The sequence below is a fragment of the Leucoraja erinacea genome, chromosome 1 (assembly GCF_028641065.1).
Source record: "Leucoraja erinacea ecotype New England chromosome 1, Leri_hhj_1, whole genome shotgun sequence".
Lineage (NCBI taxonomy): Eukaryota > Metazoa > Chordata > Chondrichthyes > Rajiformes > Rajidae > Leucoraja > Leucoraja erinaceus.
Genome location: NC_073377.1, coordinates 5,824,891 through 5,844,997, shown reverse-complemented (window position 1 = coordinate 5,844,997; position 20,107 = coordinate 5,824,891).

Sequence of the window (20,107 nt, the reverse complement as noted above, 5' to 3'; positions counted from 1 at the left end):
AACTCAACCTCTACATTCCATTCAAATAACAATTGCTTTTACTAAATAGAGACCTGGGACAGAAACCCGAAAGGACACAACACAATACAATACAATACAATACATTACAATACAACACATTACAATACAATACATTACAATACATTACAATACAATACATTACAATACAATACAATACAATACAATACAATACAATACAATACATTACAATACAATACAATGCAATACAATACAATGCAATACATTACAATACATTACAATAATTACAATACAATACAATACATTACAATAATTACAATACATTACAATACAATACAATACATTACAATACAAAACAATAATAACAATACATTACAATACAATACAATACAATACATTACAATACATTACAATACAATACATTACAATACATTACAATACAATACATTACAATACATTACAATACATTACATTACATTACAATACAATACAATACAATACATTACAATACAATACATTGCATTACAATACAATACATTACATTACAATACAATACAATACATTACAATACAATACAATACATTACAATACATTACAATACAATACATTACATTACAATACATTACAATACAATACAATACAATACATTACAATACAATACAATACATTACAATACATTACAATACATTACAATACAATACAATACATTACAATACATTACAATACAATACATTACAATACAATACATTACAACACAACACAACACAACACAACACAACACAACACAACACAACACAACACAACACAATACAATACAATACATTACAATACAATACAATACAATACAATACCCTTTATTGTCATTTGAGCCTCAGTCAGGCTCAAACGAAATTCTGTTTCCACAGCCATACAAACAAAGACAATTCCTAGACATACACACAATTTAATTCACACAAACATCCATCACAGTGGACCCACTGTAATGGAAGGCAAAGTCTTTTCTCTCCCCTGTTCTCCATGTCTTTCCCGATGTCCAAGCCCCAGACGGGCGATGATAAGTCCCACGGCCATTTTAGACCACGAGGGGCGATGTATGGCCCTGCTCCCGGTCTAAAAGTCACAATGTTGGAACCCCCCGCGGGCGCTGGAATGTCCCACGGCCATGAAGCCGCGCCGGGCGATGTACGGCCCCGTTCTGGGACGTTCCAACCTCGCGACATGGGCTGGAGAAGTCGCATTGTGGGAGCTCCGGGAAGCGGTCTCTCCACCCGGACCCGCGAGCTCCCGATGACCCAGTTCACCGGACCTGCGGCTGCGTTGCTGGAGCCTCCGGGCCCCAGGAGTCGCGTTGCAGCAGCGAGTCACCACCGCTCCCCACGCTCCGAGGCCGGCCAGCCCCGCGATGGTGAGTAGTCCGCAGCTCCGCAGTCTCCAGAGCCCCCGGGTCGTTCAGGTTGGAGGACGCTCCACGGTGCTAGGCCCCAATGACAACGGAGACCCGACAGGGAAAAAGACTCCCGGACAGACAGGAAAGATTATAAACGGTCCCCCCCCCCCCCCCCCAGAGAAGAGATTATAAACCCCCCCCCCCCCCCCCCCCCCCCCCCCCCCCCCCCCCCCCCCCCCACCCCCCCCCCCCACCCCCCCCCCCCCCCCCCCCCCCCCCCCCCCAACACATATACACAGTTAAAATCACTATTAAAAAACACCAACACTACATTTAACTAGACAAAAAAAAAAAAAGACAGACAGGCTGTAGGGGCCGCTGCAACGGGTGAGTCGCGCCGCAAAGTGCTGAAAGAATTCATCAGGAACTCTGGAGAACACAGGAGCTTCGATCGCTCCAACGCGGGGACTTTGATCGCCGGCTGCGGATTGTTTGCTGCCTTGACCGCGGGAGAAAAATGAGAGAAGAAGAGTAGACTTTATTGCCTTCCATCACAGTGAAGAATGTGGTGGATGTTTATGTTAGCTTCTATGTAGTTGTGTGTCTTGGTGCTTTATTTAGTATGGCTGTATGGAAATACGATTATCACTGAATGTTAATTGGTACACGTGACAATAAAAGACCTTTGAAACCTTTGAAATCTTTGAAATCTTGAACCTATGATGACATCTGATGAGTGTGTGAAGGCACTGGGCTGGTACTCACTGGAGTTTTGAAGGATGAGGCAGGACCTCAATGAAGCCTGCTGAATAGAGAAAGGCCTGGATAGAGCGGATGTGTAGAGGATGTTTCTACTTGTGAGAGAGTCTAGGACCAGAGGTCATAACCTCAGAATTAAAAGATGCACTTTTAGAAAGGAGATGAGAAGGAATTTATTTAATCAGATGGTGGTGAATCTGTGGAATTCATTGCCACAGAAGACTGCGGAGGCCAAGTCAATAGATATATTTTAGGCAGAGTGTGACAGAATCTTGATTAGTAAAGATTTCAGGGGTTATGGGGCAAAGGCAGGAGAATAGGGTTGAGAGAGAAAGATAGATCAGCCATGAATGAATGGCGGAGTAGACTAGATGGGCTGAATGGCCTAATTCTGCTCCTACAAAGTATGTGTCTCTCAAACCAGCATCCACAGCCTTTTGAGGAGAGAAACAAGATTTAAGTCCTGGTTTTATGGTGTGAATTCTTCATCGTTTCTTTTTCAATCCTTATCGGAAGGAAATCTGCCAAGCTAACCAACTGGAATACAAGCACACCCACATCTGTCGAGGTGGTTATATGAAGTAGCCTGGGGATGGACTTCAGGAAGTGGGGTTGAGTATCCACTTCAGTCTGCATCGATGGTACTTGTAGGATCATCAAATTTACGATGAAACAATTTCTTGAGACTGAATTCTCGAGTCCAGTAGCAGAATTTTATAACTTTTTTATCCAAGCTCAACGGTTATACGGCATTTATGCGAGTATTTACTTCGAGAGGAACAGAATGCAAAATGCGGGATGTAATGCTGAGGCACCATAAGGCACTGGTCAGACCACATTTGGAGTATTGTGTGCAATTTGGGGCCACATATCTAAGGAAGGATGTGCTGGCACTAGAGAGGGTCCAGAGGAGGTTTACAAGAATGATCCCAAGAATGAGTGTTTGATGGCACTGGGCCTCTTCTCGCTGGATTCTAGAAGGATGAGGGGGCCCCTCATTGAAACTTACCGAATATGGAAAGGCCTGGATAGAGTGGATGTGGAGAGAATGTTTCCACTAGTGGGAGAGTGTTGGACCAGGGGCCATATCCTCAGAATTAAAGGAGGCTCCTTTAGGAAGGAGATGAGGAGGAATTTCTTTAGTCAGAAGGTGCTGAATCTGTGGAATTCTTTGCCACAGAAGTGGAGGTTGTCAATGCATATTTTTAAGACAGAGATAGATAGATTCTTGATTAGTACGGATGTCAGGGGTTATGAGGAGAAGGCAGGAGAATGTTGGGACAGTCCCTGCCTCAACTATCTCCGCTGGTAGCTCGTTGCATACACCTACCACCTTTAGTGTGAAAAAGTGACCCCTCGGATTCCTATTAAATCTTTACCCCTTCACCTTAAACTTATATTCCTATGGTTCCCGATTCCCCGACTGTGTGTAAAAGAGACTCTGTGCCTCGACACAATCTATTCCTCTCCTCATCTTCCTGCGCTCCAAGGAATAGAGTCCATGAGATAATGTTGATAATGATATTCCTTCATCAACAATGGGAGTAGTTCCTGGAACTTGGTACCCACATCACATCTCACAACAATGCGGCTCAGATCTGTTTAAAAAAGGTAATCACATCTCTTCGGAGATCTTCTAACAAATAGATGACAGCGCTTCTGTCTGTTTACAATTGTCAGCACTTAGTAGAAATCACCAGAAATTTGCTTTTGAATATTAAAGGGCGTTGCGGGATGTTCTTTATGCTTTATTTTACTCTCAAATATTGACACATCTCACTGATATACTTAATCTAATAAAGCATCAAAGCGCTGTGGAAATGTTACATTTACATGAATACCCATTGCGATCAAGTCATGTTGAACAAGGATATCTGGTGTGCACATATGGCCTTTCTGGGATAAAACGGCAGCGCATTTAAAATCAACGGGCTGCAGATGGGTTTCAGAATCTACTCATCTTTTCATGTTGTATTTCAAAAGAAACCTTCTCAAATCCTTCATAGTCTTTTGCAATGTTCATCCAGTTGCTGCCAAGTATGCCCTGTTGGTCAAAGCAGCTCAAGGACTCTGACCATTCAATTCACTGACAAACACATCGTGTTCTGGATGAGAAGGGAATGGAGGGTCATGGCATGAGTGCAGGCAGGTGTGACTAAGGGAAAAAAGTTGTTCGGCACGGACTTGTAGGGCCGAGATGGCCTGTTTCCGTGCTGTAATTGTTATATGGTTATATGGTTATATGGTTCTTTATTTTAATGCAAGCCATTTCTTACTTCTGGATATTCTGTTTCTTTCTGACGTCCATTGCTTCGGTAGATTATTTGTTGGGTTAATGGACCGTGGAAAGACAAATATTTCAAAAGCGCCTGTTTTAACATAGAAACATCGAAACATAGAAAATAGGTACAGGAATAGGCCATTCGGCCCTTTGAACCAGCGCCGCCATTCAATGTGATCACTGGCTGATCATCCAAAATCAGCACCCCGTTCCTGCTTTCTCCCCATATCCCTTGATTCTGTTAGCCCCAAGAGTTATATCTGACTCTCTTGAAAACATCAAGTTAATTGGCCTCCATTGCTTTCTGTGGCAGAGAATTCCACAGATTCATAACTCTGGGTGAAAAAGGTTTTCCTCATCTCAGTCCTGAGCCTTAAGGAAGGAGGTGGGAGGCACAGGTAATTGGGTAACATCATCCAAACAGGCGAAATAGACGGGTCAGGATGAATAGTTTATACCCTGATGCATGATTCTAATTATCACTCAGACTCTCATTGCCTGTGGACAATGACTCTTTTGGCAGGATATTTTCAACAGATATGGTGAATGCACAAAATCTTTTATCAGCGTGGGGGGAATCAAGAACAAGAGAACATGGGTTTAATGAGACGTAGGCAGATGATACAACACTGGGTGGTAATGCAGATAGAGAAAATGGTTGTCAAAAACTGCAGCTGTGTATAAGAAGCAACTGCAGGTACGGGATTACATCAAAGATAGACACAAAATGCTGGAGTAACTCAGCGGGACAGGCAGTATTTCTGGAGAGAAGGAATGGGTGAGACCCTTTTTCAGACCAAGAGTCTGTGGGGAAAGATACATTAGAGATATAGATGGCGATACAGAGAGATATACCACAACTGAATGAAAGATGTGCAAAAAAAGTAACGATGATCAAGGAAATGGTCTACTGTTGGTTGTGGGCGAGGTGAAAACAAGTTATAAACAATGAAACTCACCAGGATGCCAGTGAAACCAGTACAATGACTAGGATGGGGGAGGGACGGAGAGAGAGGGGATGTAAGGGGACTTGAAGTTAGATAAATCTATATTCATACTGCTGGGTTGTAAATAATCTGATCTCCCAGTTACCAAACACTTAAAACCCCCTCCTATTCCCATGCTGACCTTTCCAACCTGGGCATGTCACATGTGTCAACCTATCCACTGTCAGAGTGAGGCCCAGCGCAAATTGGAGGATCATCACCTCATATTTTGCTTGGGCAGCTTACACCCCAGAGGTATGAATATTAATTTCTCTAACTTCAAGTAACCCTTCCATACCCTTCCTCTGCATGCCTCTCCCATCCTAGTTATTGTACTAGCTCCACTGATGTTGTGGTGAGTTTCATTGTCTATAACTCATTTTCACCCAGCCCATAGCTAACAATGGACCATTTCCTTGAGCATCGTTACTTTTTTTCAATATTTTTTATTTCTTTGTTCTATATCTCTCTATATCGCCATCTATGTCTCTCATTTCCCTTTCCCCTGACTCTCAGTGTGAAGAAGGGTCTCGACCCGAAAAAATATCGCCCATTCGTTCTCACCAGAGATGCTGCCTGTCCCGCTGAGTTATTCCTAAAAATCGCAGCTAGATTAGCTATTGGTTGACCAGGTGGACGAAGGAATGGGTGATGGAATTTAATATAGAAAAATGTGAGTTGTTGTATTTTGGAAAGTCTAACATGGGCATGACCTACACAGTGAATGGCAGGGCTCTGGGGAATGTTGTAAAATAGAGGGATCTAGGAGTGCAGGTGCATAGTTCCTTGAAGGTGGTGACTGACACAGGTAGATAGGGTGGTCTGAAACGCTTTTGGGTCATTGGCCTTCATCAGTCATGGCATTGAGCATGAGTTGGGAGGTCATGTTGCAGTAATAGAACATAGAAACATAGAAAATAGGTGCAGGAGTAGGCCATTTGGCCCTTCGAGCCTGCACCGCCATTCAATATGATCATGGCTGATCATCCAACAGTATCCTGGCAACAGTATCCTGTACCTGCCTTCTCTCCATACCCCCTGATCCCTTTAGCCACAAGGGCCACATCTAACTCTCTCTTAAATATAGCCAATGAACTGGCCTCAACTACCCTCTGTGACAGAGAATTCCAGAGATTCGCCACTCTCTGTGTGAAAAATGTTTTTTTCATCTTGGTCCTAAAAGATTTCCCCCTTATCCTTAAACTGTGACCCCTTGTTCTGGACTTCCCCAACATCGAGACCCCTTGTTCTGGACTTCCCCAACATCGAGAACACCTCCGCTCGGTCCGCAATAACCAAGCTGACCTCACGGTGGCTCAGCACTTCAACTCCCCCTCCCACTCCGTCTCCGACCTCTCTGTCCTGGGTCTCCTCCATGGCCACAGCGAGCAGCACCGGAAATTGGAGGAACAGCACCTCATATTCCGTTTGGGGAGTCTGCATCCTGGGGGCATGAACATCGAATTCTCCCATCCCCCAGCCTTCGGGCTCCTCCTCCTTTTTCCTTTCTTGTCCCCGCCCACCCCCGCCCCCGAGTCTGAAGAAGGGTTTCGGCCTGAAACGTTGCCTATTTCCTTCGCTCCATAGATGCTGCTGCACCCGCTGAGTATCTCCAGCTTTTTTGTGTAACCCTCGATTCTCCGGCATCTGCAGTTCCTTCTTAAACATCGAGAATAATCTTCCTGCATCTAGCCTGTCCAACCCTTTAAGAATGTTGTAAGTTTCTATAAGATCCCCCTCAATCTTCTAGATCCCCCCTCAATCTTCTCAAAATATAAGTCATTGGTGAGGCCACATTTAGGGTATTGTATTCATTTCTGGGCAGCATGTTATCGGAAAGATGTTGTCACGTTGGAAAGGGTTTGTGAGGATGTTGCCAGGACTCAAGCATCTGGGCTATATGGAGAGGTTGCGCAGACTGGGACTCAATTCCTGGGAGTGCAGAAGGATGAGAGGTGATCTTATAAAGGTGTATAAAATCATGAGAGGAAAATCATGAGAGGCGCAGCGTAGGGGATTTGAGAGCCAGAGGACATAGGTTTCAGGTGAAGAGAGAAAGATTTAATAGGAACGTTTTCACAGAAAGTGTGGAGTGTGCATGGAATGAGCTGCCAGAGGAGATAGTTGCAGGGACTATTGCAAAGCTGCAGAAATAATTAGACAGGTACATGCATAGGACAGGTTTAGGGGGATATGGGCTAAAGACAAGGAGATGGGACTAGTGCAGATAGAACATGTTGGTCAATGTTGGAAATTTGTGCTGTATGACTATGACTATGACTCAATAACCAAGCCAGTTTTGGATGCAATTAACCAGCCCCTATTACCAATACGGATTTTAGTAATCCTGTCAATTGACTTACCATAATCCATACAGACGATGTCTATTGTCTTGCCTTCATCAGCCTTCTTACTTACATGCTCAAAAATAATTAAATCAATACAAACCACGGCATCGGCGGCACGGTGCCGCAGCGGTAGATTTACAAGCTTGCAGCGCCGGAGACCTGGGTTTGATCCCCATTACGGGTGCTGTCTTTACGGAGTTTTTACGTTTTCCCCTGTGACCACGTGGGTTTTCTCTGAGATCTTCGGTTTCCTCTCACACTCCAAAGACGTACAGGTATGTAGGTGAATTGGCTCTGTATAAATGTACAAGATTGTCCTTCGTGTGATAGTGTTAATATGTGGGGATCGCTGGTCACGTGGACCCGGTGGGTCAAAGGACCTGTTTCCGCGCTGTATCTTAAAACTAAACGTAGTTCTGAAGGAACTCAATGGGTCAGGCAGCATCTGCAGAAGGAATGGACTGGTGGCATTTCGGGTTGGGACCCTTCTTTAAACTGATTGGAAAAGGAAACAACATCCCTACTGAAGAAGGGTCTCAACTCAAAACGTCAGCCTGAGTCTGGAGGGGTCTCAATCCGAAAAGTCACCCATTCCTTCTCTCCAGAGATGCTGCCTGTCTCGCTGAGTTACTCCAGCTTTTTGTGTCTATCTTCGGTTGAAACCAGCATCTGCAGTTCCTTCTTACACATCATACCCCTATATTCCACGCAGTCTCAAAAAGGCTCCTGCACAAAATGTTGTCTGTCCATTCCCTCCTCAGGTAAAACAAAAAGAGAAGACATATAACATAGCAAAGATTAGTGGGAAGCTAGAGCATTGGGAAGCTTTTCAAGAATAACAGAAGGTAACAAAAAAGGAAATATGGAGGGATATTTCATTGGTATCATTTAAAAATAAATTGGATAGGCATATGGATGAGAAGGGAATGGAGGGTTATGGTATGAATGCAGGCAGGTGGGACTAAGGGAAAAAAAAAGTTGTTCGGCACGGACTTGTAGGGCCGAGATGGCCTGTTTCCGTGCTGTAATTGTTAGATGGTTATATGGTTAAGATGTAATATGAAGGTAAGCTGACCAATAATATAAAAGAGGTTAGCAGAGTTTCTTCAGTTATATAAAGAGCAAGAAAGAGGCAAAAGTGGTTGTTGGACCGTTGGGAGTGATGCAGGAGATGTGACAATGGGGAATAAAGAAATGGCAGAGGAGTTGAATAACTTTTTTGCGTCAGTCATCACAGTGGAAGACATCAGCAAATGTGCCTGAAATGCAAGAGAGTCAGGGGGTGGACGTTAGTGGAGTAGCTATTACTAGGGAGAAGGTGCTTGGGACGCTGAACGGGCTGAAGGTGGATAAGTCACCTGGACCAGATGGACTGCACCCTAGTGTTCTGAAATAGGTGGCGTTAGAGATTGTGGAGGCATTGACAGTGATGTTTCAAGAATCACTAGAGACAGGATGGCAGACAGGTGTCAACAATGATTATTTTGAATGTGAAGAATTTTGAAGCTTCCTAAGTTTGTTTAGTTTAGTTTAGAGATACAGTGCAGAAACAGGCCCCTCGGACCACTGAGTCCGCCCCGACCAGCGATCCCCGCATATTAACACATCCCCGACACACATTAGAGGCAATTTTACCTTTACCTCAAGTCAATTCACCTGCAAACCTGTACGTCTTTGGAGTGTGGGAAAAAAAACGAAGAGCTCGGAGAAAACCCATGCAGGTCACGGGGAGAACGTACAAACTCCATAGAGACAGCACCCGTAGTCCGGATCGAAGCCGGATCTTGGCGCTGAAAGGCAGCAACTCTTCAGTTGGTTATTACATAATTCAATCATTCATCCCCTGATATCAAAATGGATCCTGAGCAGCAAATGAGGGAGATGTCTATTAATGTTATTAGCCACTCTGTCTGTGGGTATGAAAACAAAGAGACAAAAGCTGAAAGAAAGAATGATTGCAGTTCAGTGGATAACACATAGAAGGGCAAAAAAGGTTATTAGCATGCGAGAGACTTTGAGGTAAAGTCTGAGAGATGGATCATTTGTCAGCTCACACTAATACATTACCCACTGAAAAAGCCTTCAGTTGATAGATACTGTTCAGCACTGATTAGGCCACACGACCTAGGCAAAACATACAGAAACCAAAATAACATTGCTTTCTATAAGGGATGGTAGCAGTGTGATTAGTTCATAATTTCATAAATCATTGAAGGCAAATTAGACCACACGGCCCATCAAGTCTACTCCACCATTCAATCATGGCTGATCTATCTTTCCCTCTCAACCCCATTCTCCTGCCTTCTCCATTGACACACTTACTTTTTACGGTATTACGGTAGGCGGCGCGGCTCTGGCCAGCAGCGGCCTCTGCAGTCTGTCCACGTTTTTATTATTTTCTGTCTGTGTTTTAATGTAGTTTTTGTTATTTTTTGTTGGGGTGTGTGTGTGGGGGGGTGGGAGGGGGGGGGAAACTTTTTAAATCTCTCCCTGCACTGGAGACCCGACCTTTTTCTCGTCGGGTTTCCATTGTCGTTGAGGCCGCAACGAGGAGCGGCCTCCAACAGGAAGAAGCCGGGGACTCTGGTGCTACTCACCGTTGCCGTCGCGGAGCTGGCCGAGACCGGAGCGGTTGGAGCGGTGGAGGAACGCTGCTGCTGCTGTTGCTGCTGCTGCCGATGTCGCTGCTGAGTCGGGGGCTGCTGCTGCGGGTCTGCGGACAGCGGCGCCGGGAGCCCGCGGCTCCCTGGAGAGAGACCGCTTTTCGGGGCTCCTGCAACGGAGAATTCTCCCGCCCGTGTTGCGGGGTTGAAGAGCTCCTGGAGCGGGGCCTAACATCACCGCTCCGCGCGGCTGGAACGGCCGCGGGACTTTACGAGCGCACACCGGGGGCTCCAACACCAAGACCCGGTGTGCGACCTCGCACCACCCGGCGTGGCTTCAATGGCCGCGGGACAATCGCCATCGCCAGCCGGGGGCTTTGACTTTGACTTTGACATCGGGGGGGGGGGGGGGAGCGTGCAGTGGAGAGATAAGTTTTTTTTGGCCTTCCATCACAGCTATGTGATGGATGTTTATGTAAAATTGTAATTATGTTGTGTCTGGGTCTATTTGTGTGTAATGTATGGCTGCAGAAACGGCATTTCGTTTGGACCTCTAGGGGTCCAAATGACAATTAAATTGACTCTTGACTCTCTTGACTTATCAACCATTTGTCAATGGTTCTTAAAAAATAACCATTGCCTTGGCCTTCACAGCCATGTGTGGCAATGAATTCCACAGGTTCACCACCCTCTGACTAAAGAAATTCCTCCTCATCTCCTTTCTAAATGTAACCCCATTTTTTTAAAAGGGAGGGAGAGAGAAAACAGGGAATTAATGTTATTAGCCACTATGTCTGTGGGTATGAAAACAAAGAGACAATAGCTGAAAGAAAGAATGATTGCAGTTCAGTGGGTAACAGATAGAAGGGCAAAAAAGGTTATTAGCATGCGAGAGACTTTGAGGTAAAGTCTGAGAGATGGATCATTTGTCAGCTCACACTAATACATTACCCACAGTTAGTCTAATGTCGGTAGTGGGGAAACTGCTAGAATCAGTTATTAAAGATGGGATAGCAGCACATTTGGAAAGTGGTGAAATCATTGGACAAAGTCAGCATGGATTTACGAAAGGTAAATCATGTCTGACGAATCTTATAGAATTTTTCGAGGATGTAACTAATTTTTCGAGGTTGAATAAGTTAGGTCTTTATTCTCTGGAGCGCAGAAGGTTAAGGGGGGACTTGATAGAGGTCTTTAAAATGATGAGAGGGATAGACAGAGTTGATGTGGACAAGCTTTTCCCTTTGAGAATAGGGAAGATTCAAACAAGAGGACGACTTCAGAATTAAAGGACAGAAGTTTAGGGGTAATATGAGGGGGAACTTCTTTACGCAGAGAGTGGTGGCGGTGTGGAATGAGCTCCCAGTGGAAGTGGTGGAGGCAGGTTCATTGGTATCATTTAAAAATAAATTGGATAGGCATATGGATGAGAAGGGAATGGAGGGTTATGGTACGAGTGCAGGCAGGTGGGACTAAGGGAAAAAAAAATTTGTTCGGCATGGACTTGTAGTGCCGAGATGGCCTGTTTCCGTGCTGTAATTGTTATATGGTTATATGGTTAACTAGTAGAGTGGATAAGGGAGAACCAGTGGATGTGTGTTATATCTGGACTTTCAGAAGGCTTTCGACAAAGTCCCACATAAGAGATTATTATACAAACTTAAAGCACATGGTATTGGGGGTTCAGTATTGATGTGGATAGAGAACTGGCTGGCAAACAGGAAGCAAAGAGTAGGAGTAAACAGGTCCTTTTCACAATGGCAGGCAGTGACTAGTGGGGTACCGCAAGGCTCAGTGCTGGGACCCCAGCTATTTACGATATATAAATGATTTGGATGAGGGAATTGAATGCAACATCTCCAAATTTGCGGATGACACAAAGCTGGGGGGCAGTGTTAGCTGTGTGGCGGATGCTAGGAGGCTGCAAGGTGACTTGGATAGGCTGAGTGAGTGGGCAAATGCATGGCAGATGCAGTATAATGTGGATAAATGTGAGGTTATCCACTTTGGTGGCAAAAACAGGAAAGTAGACTATTATCTGAACGGTGGCCGATTAGGAAAGGGGGAGATGCAACGAGACCTGGGTGTCATGGTACACCAGTCATTGAAAGTAGGCATACAGGTACAGCAGGCAGTGAAGAAGGCGAATGGTATGTTAACATTCATAGCAAAAGGATTTGAGTATAGAAGCAGGGAGGTTCTACTGCAGTTGTACAGGGTCTTGGTGAGACCACACCTGGAGTATTGTGTACAGTTTTGGTCTCCTAATCTGAGGAAGGACATTCTTGCCATAGAGGGAGTACAGAGAAGGTTCACCAGACTGATTCCTGGGATGTCAGGACTTTCATATGAAGAAAGACTGTATGGACTCGCCTTGTACTCGCTAGAATTTAAAAGATTGAGGGGGGATCTTATGGAAACTTACAAAATTCTTAAAGGGCGATCTCACGGTGCGACCTGAAGCAAGACCTAACAAGAGTTTAACATCGTGGGAACCTTCTGCGATAGCAGTACGGCATTCGTGGACCACCGAGGACCTCCGTGGCGCTGACGGCAGGCAGTCGTGTGACTTGGTAAGGTCGGGAGAAAATTCAAACATTTTTGAATTTCTCCAAGAGTGTCTTGAGCAGCGTTGCAACATTGTTTGAATGCAGTGGCCCGTGCGATATCCGTGCGATATCCGTAATAACTCTTGCGGGTACCGTGGGAACTCCTGCAAACGGTAAACCCGGAAGCCTGACAGAAGGGGCATAAGGTGAGGTTAAATAAATATATTTTTTACTATCAGATTGATGTCTGCAACTCTTCATTAACACATCATTACAAGAGGAATGTCTCTAATGTTATAATCCCTCTCATGCTGAAACACAAAATAGTTGAAGGGAGGTGAAATAATCACATTTTTATTCTTTTTCATTTTTGAGTGTCCAAGTACCTCACTTGTTGAGCTATTGTACTCCAGCAGTTTGTGTCTCTTTTTGTCTGAAAGCAGCTTCTAACTGGAGGAACTCCGCGGGCCAGGCAGCATCTACGGAGGGAAATTGACAGGCGAGCCTTTCCTCAGGCTGCCTTATCTCTCTACAGGGTCCCAGTTTTACAATCTACCATGGGAACTATTTAATTACAGCGGGAAACCTTCAGTTTCCCAGGGGGTCGGGACGGGACTGGAGTTGGGAGGGAAAGGTGGGGGAGTCGAGTGAGAGGAGGGGGAGACAGTTGGGGGTGACTTCATTTAGTGGCGGTGGGTGTCTGTCACTGAAACAGGTAGGTGAGATTTCACATTCACCTTGTGTGTGCCTATCTCTCTCTCTCCCTCCCTCCCTCTCACACAGGCATGAATGGATGAACTCCGCGGGCCAGGCAGCATCTACGGAGGGAAATTGACAGGCGAGCCTTTCCTCAGGCTGCCTTATCTCTCTACATGCCTTTTGTCTCTCTCCCCCCCCAACTCCCACCCACACACGCGAATGCTGGAGAAACTCAGCGGGTGCAGCAGCATCTATGGAACAAAGGAAATAGACAACATTTCGGCCCCGCTGCACCCGCTGAGTTTCTCCAGCATTCGTGTGTGTGGGTGGGAGTTGGGGGGAGGGGGGGGGGAGAGAGACATAAGGCAGCCTGAAGAATGGGTCGCCTGTCCATTTCCCTCCGTAGATGCTGCCTGGCCCGCGGAGTTCATCCATTCATGCCTGTGTGAGAGGGAGGGAGGGGGAGGAGAGAGAGAGAGAGAGAGAGAGAGAGAGAGAGGCACACACAAGGTGAATGTGAAATCTCACCTGCCTGTTTCAGTGACAGAAACCCACCGCCACTAAATGAAGACACCCCCATCTGTCTCCCCCTCCTCTCCCTCGACTCCCCCACCTTTCCCTCCCAACTCCAGTCCCGTCCCAAGTTCGGTCTGTGAAAAGCAACACGCCAGCCCCGACAACCAGCCTGATGGTCAGTCCTTTGAAGATAGACACCAGTTGCTTGGAGCAACTCAGCGGGACAGGCACCATCTCTGGAGAGAAGGAACGGGTGGCGTTTCCGGTCGAGAACCTTCTTCAGACTGAAAGTTTCACCTCTCAGTAGATCATAAAATAACACAATCATCACGGTCAATGTGAGACACAGTCTTTATTCATATTTGACAAAATAAAAAGACGACTTCTTGCACATATTGAGAGAAGGTGCATCACACCAAACAACTTTTGTCTAAAAAAACACAGATTATTCTTCAGCTCATTAAAGAGCTCGGGTGCAAAAAAACCAATATAGTGTGTGACACAAAGTAACATCATTTGTGCCACGTGATTAACTACACTACAGTCCACGATGTTCATTCACGATTAACGGGAAAGATCGGGAGACGGACAAGTCACTCGCAAAAATGACAGAATTGCAGAGTACCGTGGGAACTCTTTATCTACCTCCCGCTATATCGTGCGGAACTCTTGCTGGACCACGACCACTTCACTCGGGTGACATCTTGCATCAGGTCGCACCGTGAGAACTGGCCATTAAGGGGTTGGACAGGCTAGATGCAGGAAGATTGTTCCCGATGTTGGGGAAGTCCAGAACAAGGGGTCACAGTTTAAGGATGAGGGGGAAATCTTTTAGGACCGAGATGAGGAAAACATTTTTCACACAGAGAGTGGTGAATCTCTGGAATTCTCTGCCACAGAAGGTAGTTGAGGCCAGTTCATTGGCGATATTTAAGAGGGAGTTAGATATGGCCCTTGTGGCTAAAGGGACCAGGGGGTATGGAGAGAGGGCAGGTACAGGGTACTGAGTTGGATGATCAGCCATGATCATATTGAATTGTGGTGCAGGCTCGAAGGGCCGAATGGCCTACTCCTGCACCTATTTTCTATGTTTCTATGTTTCTAAAGGTGCGTTAATGGAACAAGCTGCCAGAGGAGGTAGTTGAGGTAGGTGCTATCGCAATGTTTAAGAAGCATTTAGACAGGTACAGGGAACATATGTGGATGGGACATGTGGGATGCACCAGTAGGGATTGGCCCAAATGTTTAAAGGGATATGGGCCAAATGTGAGCAGGTCGGTCCAGTGTAGATGAGGCATGTTGGTCAGTGTGGGAAAGTTGGGCCGAAGAGCCTGTTTCCACGCTGTGCATAACTCTACGACATATTTTTTAATTCTGAGTCTCTGATCCTAGACTCAAGCACACTGGATAGGGCACACTAGTTACGTCACTAGACTAGTATCCAATATAGAATATAGAACATACTGCATAGAGCGAATATAAAACATAGCTGCTCGGGGAGGTTAGATCAGATGGGAGTTAGCAAAATGGATAGAGAATTTGTATCATGCAAGGAAGCGGAAGGTAGTGGTAAAAGGGTGTTTGTAAGACTGAAGGCCTGTGACTAGTGATGTGTCTCAGGGATCAGTACTGGACCCATTGTTGTTTGTGGTTTATATCAACGATTTGGATGTGATTGTACAGGGCATGATCAGTAAGTTTGCAGTTCACACTAAAGCAAGTGGCATCATAGGCAGTGAAAATGGTTATCAAAAATACAGCAGGATTTTGATGCAGATTTTTTGATGCATTTATTGCATTTTGGCAAGTCAAACTAAGGCAGGACAGGAGTCAGGAGTCAGGAGTCAGGAGTCAATTTAATTGTCATTTGGACCCCTGGAGGTCCAAACGAAATGCCATTTCTGCAGCCATACATTACACACAAATAGACCCCAGACACAACATAATTACATTTTACATAAACATCCATCACATTGCTGTGATGGAAGGCCAAATAAACTTATCTCTCCACTGCACTCTCCCCCCCCCCCCCCCCGATGTCAGAGTCAAAGTCATAGCCCCCGGCTGGTGATGGCGATTGTCCCGCGGCCATTGAAGCCACGCCGGGTGGTGCGAGGTCGCACACCGGGTCTTGGTGTTAGAGCCCCGGTGTGCGCTCGCAGAGTCCGCGGCCATTCCAGCCGCGCGGGGCAGTGATGTCAGGCCCCGCTCCAGGAGCTCTTCAACCCCGCAACTCGGGCGGGAGAATTCGCCGTTGCAGGAGCCCCGAAAAGCGGTCTCCCTCCAGGGACCCGCGGGCTCCCGGTGCCGTCGTCCACAGACCTGCCGTTGGAGCCTCCGACTTTCCGGTAGGACCTTCACAATGAATGGTAGGGCCCTGCAGTGTGTTGTTGAGCAGAGGAATCATGGAGTGCAGGCACATAGATCTCTAAAAGCGGATTCACAGGTAGATAGGGTAATACCTTAATTGGTACATGTGACAATTAAATTGATTCTTGAATCTTGAATCTTGAATAGGGTTGCCAAGAAGGATTTTGTGTGATGGCTTTCATCAGTCAGGGTGTTGAGTAAATATGTTGGGATGTTAAGTTACAGTCATAGAGTAATACATAGAGTAATACAACGTGGAAACAGGCCCTTCAGCACAACGCGCCCTTTCCGACCAAGGTGCCTCATCTGCACTGGTCCCAGCTACCTAGATTTGGCCCATACCTATCTTTACATGTCCATGTCCAAATGGCTTTTCAATGCTGTTATAGTCCCTGCCTCAACCTGGCAACCTCCTCTGGCAGCTCATTCTATGTGCCCATCACACTCTGAGTGAAAATGTTGCCCTCTCACCTTACACCAATGTCCTCTGGTTTTTCATTCACCTACTCATTGTAAAATGCTGAATTGGCCTATTCATTGTACTCCCCTCATGATTTTATAAACTATGAGACTATAAATTGTCCTTCAAAATGAGTTGTGTTTCTAGCCAAACTTTTCTAATGCATTTCCAACTGTCCTGCCACTGTTTTCAACATAATGGCAATGCAGTAGTAGAACTACTGCCTTAAGGGCCTGTCCCACGAGCACGCGACTCCATGCAGCAAGCGCGACCTAAGCGACTCCATGCAGCAAGCGCGACCTAACCAGAAGCGGGGGCCGCGCGGAGCTCAAGTGAGTGACATGAAGTGCGAGCGAAGTCCGCGGGAAGTTCACACGTGACATACGGTGTTGAGGTGGCTGCGGGCCGGCAGGCCGTTGCTGCGCGGAATTTTTGAACGCGGTCAGTTTTTCGGAGCCCCGCGCGATGTCGGGACCAGCTCCGCAAAATACGGCTCTGACGATCGAAGTGGGACCAGCCCCGCGAGGCCATATGGCTCAAGCGACCACGTTAGGTAGCGCTTGCCGCATGCAGTCGCTTTGGCCGCGATTGCCGCATGGAGTCGCATGCTCGTGGGACAGGCACTTTACAGCGATGGGTTCGATCCAAACTACAACTTGTCTGTACGGAATTTGTACATTCTTCATGTGACCTGCGTGGGCTTTCTCTGAGATCTTCGGTTTCCTCCAAAGACGTACAGGGTTGCAGGTTAATTGGCTTGGTATAAACATAAAGTTGTCCCTCGTGGCAATTTTTCACTCGGGGAATAAGAATGAGCTGCCTGAGGAGGTAGTTGAGGCAGGTACTATAACAGCATTTATTATACGTACCAGTGTCAATGTGCGGGGATCGCTGGTCAGTGCAGACTCAGCGGACCGAAGGGCCTGTTTTCGTGCTGTATCTCAAAAATAAACTAAACTGCAGTTGTCAGATGTTGGTAGGTTTATTCTCAGCTGCAGACTGCAACTTGAATAGAGAATTGGTTATAGACAATAGACAATAGACAATAGGTGCAGGAGTAGGCCATTCGGCTCTTCGAGCCAACACCACCATTCAATGTGATCATTGCTGATCATCCACAATCAGTACCCTGTTCCTGCCTTTCCTCATATCACCTGAATTGGCTATCTTTAAGAGCCCTATCTAGCTCTATCTTGAAAGTATCCAGAGAACCCTCCGAGGCAGAGAATTCCATAGACTCACAACTCTCTGTGTGAAAAAGTGTTTCCTCATCTACGTTCTAAATGGCTTACCCCTTATTCTTCAACTGTGGCCCCTGGTTCTGGACTCCCCCTACTTCGGGAACATGTTTCTTGCCTCTTGCGTGTCCAAACCCTTAATAATCTTATATGTTTCAATAATATCAACTCTCATCCTTCTAACTCCAGAGTATACAAGCCCAGCTGCACCATTCTCTCAGCATATGACAGTCCTGCCATCCCAGGAATTAACCTTGTAAACCTACACTGCACGCCCTCATATAGAATGTCCTTCCTCAAATTTGGAGACCAAAATTGCACACAATACTCCAGATGTGGTCTCACCAGAACCCTGTACAACTGCAGAAGAACCTCTTTACTCCTATACTGAAATCCTCTTGTTATGAAGGCCATCTTTCCATTAGCTTTCTTCACTGCCTGCTATGCCTGTAAGCCAACTTTCAGTGACCTGTGTACAAGTTTAGTCAAGCATGATTTCTCTTTCATAAATACATGCTGACTTGGACTAATCCTTTTACTGCTATCCAAATGCCCCATTATTACCTCTTTAATAATTGACTCCAGCATCTTTCCCACCACCGAAGTCAGGCTAACTGGTCTGTAATTCCCCCTTTCTCGCTCCTTTCTTGAAAAGTGGGATAACATTAGCTATCCTCCAATCTCCAGGAACTGATCCTGAATCTATTGAACATTGGAAAATGATCACCAGTGCATCCACTATTTCTAGAGCCACCTCCCTGAGGACCCTGGGATGCAGGCCATCAGGCCCAGGGGATTTATCATCCTTCAGTGCCATTAGCCTACCCAATACTATTTCTCACCTGAAAATAGGTTGCAAAAATTTATTTCAGTTCCTCTACCCCCTTACATCCTCTGTCCTCCAGTACATCTGGGAGATTGTTTGTGTCTTCCTTAGTGAAGACAGATCTGAAGTACCTATTCAACTGTTCTGCCATTTCCTTGTTGCCCATAATAATTTCACCCGTGTCTGCCTTCACATTTGACTTAGCTACTCTTTTTCCCTTAACATATCTAAAGAAGCTTTTACTGTCCTTCTTTATATTCCTGGCCAGCTTCCCTTCGTACTTCATCTTTTCAGCCCGTATTGCCCGTTTTGTTTCTTTCTGTTGTGTCATGAAAGTTTCCCAATTCTCTGGCTTCCGGCTACTATTTGCTGTGTTATACTGTGTGCTGTTTGCTGTGTTGTCCGTCTTGTGCAGGTTTGATGTAATAGATCACCCCTCATCCTCCTGTGCTCAAAGGAATAGAGTCCCAGCCTCCTCAATCTCTGTCTGTAGCTCAAACCCTCTAGTCCTGGCATACATCGTCGTAAATCTTTTCTGCACCCTTTCCAGCTTGGTACCATCTTTCCTATAACACAGTGCCCAGAACTGAACACAATACTCTAAATGTGGCCTCACCAACGTCTTATACAACTGCAACATGACCTCCCAACTTCTATACTGAATACTCTGACTGATGAAGGGCAAGAAGACTGATGATGGTGAGAAGGCAGGTACGGGATACTGAGTTGGATGATCAGCCATGATCACATTGAATGGCGGTGCAGGCTCGAAGGGCCGAATGGCCTACTCCTGCACCTATTTTCTATGTTTCTATGTAAAAGCCTTTTTGACCTCCTGATCTACCTGCGACTCCACCTTCAGGGAACTATGCAGCTGCACATCTAGATCCCTCTGCTCTACAACACCCCCCAGAGCCCTCACTGTGTAGGTCCTGCCCATGTTAGACGTCTCAAAAATGCAACACCTCACATTTCTCTGCATTAAATTCCATCACCCATTCCTCAGCCCACCTGGCCAATTGATCATGATCCTGCTGCAATTTTTCACAACCATCTTCACTATCTGCGAATCCTGTATCATCAGCAAACTTGCTAATCCTGCCCTG